Below are 853 nucleotides of genomic sequence, written 5' to 3'. Positions count from 1 at the left end.
CCATAACTCCTGTCCAACAAATCCTGTTCTACAAGTGGCGAATCCAATGACACAATTCCGTCAGATCGTTAACCCACTACTGCTTATCCTAATAGTGCAATTAATCCCTAATAGCCTGAAACGATAGTTGTGCTGGTCAATCCAAAGTATCTCTATCTGCTTGATCGGAGGAAAGGAAGGCAGAGACAACAGCAAATAAAGAAATTGGCACGCAGAAGCATCCAGCCACAGACAGTCCTCACCAATGCACAGCCACCAACACAAAAAAGCACAGACGCAACCACGCCAGTGACACCCTCGCCCTCCCACCGCCCACGCAGCTCCACACAGCCACCATTCAGAGTGGCGCTATTTCAGCAAAAAAACACATGACCATTGACACCGCTTTTGCAACCAAATGTTTCTACCACAGAGCAGTCCCGATGCCGTACACGACACACAAGAGACGGGACAGACCCACGTGGCAGCGTCGCAACCGACAGCCATCGAGCGCGTAAAAGAATAAAGTGCTGACGCGGAAAAGGGGTGGAGGATTCGCCAGTTGCCAGCAGTCAAAGCGTCATTTTTCGCTCACGTGGGTCGGCATTGCACAACACACAGCGGCACCATACGCGCAGACGGCATTACACACAGAAGGAAGGGATGAAGAAGCACGGCGGCGGCCCCCAGTCACGAGAAACCCTAACCCAAATCAATTGCAAAGTCCGATTGGCTCGCAGCCGTCTGGATGGTGGTCGCGTCGCTGCCGTGCGGTGCGTGTGTCTACAGAAAACTGCAATGATGAAGAAAGGGGAAAGAGACGCAGTGCGGTCCTCGTCCATCTCAGTTGGTCGTGGCAACAACGACACCATCC

The 853-nt window shown here is 52.6% G+C and overlaps 1 non-coding gene across 1 annotated transcript; it reads right to left on the bottom strand.

Moving 5' to 3' along the window:
- Positions 1-538: 538 nt before the first annotated feature.
- On the bottom strand, positions 539-609 carry Tc00.1047053450593.10. Its single transcript, XR_008254549.1, has one exon. It is a non-coding gene; the product is annotated as a C/D small nucleolar RNA (snoRNA), TB8C3C3 (small nucleolar RNA).
- Positions 610-853: the final 244 nt, after the last annotated feature.

The sequence above is a fragment of the Trypanosoma cruzi genome, assembly GCF_000209065.1.
Source record: "Trypanosoma cruzi strain CL Brener chromosome Unknown tcruzi_1047053450593, whole genome shotgun sequence".
Classification (NCBI taxonomy): domain Eukaryota; phylum Euglenozoa; class Kinetoplastea; order Trypanosomatida; family Trypanosomatidae; genus Trypanosoma; species Trypanosoma cruzi.
This window is presented reverse-complemented; position numbering and strand designations above follow the sequence as displayed.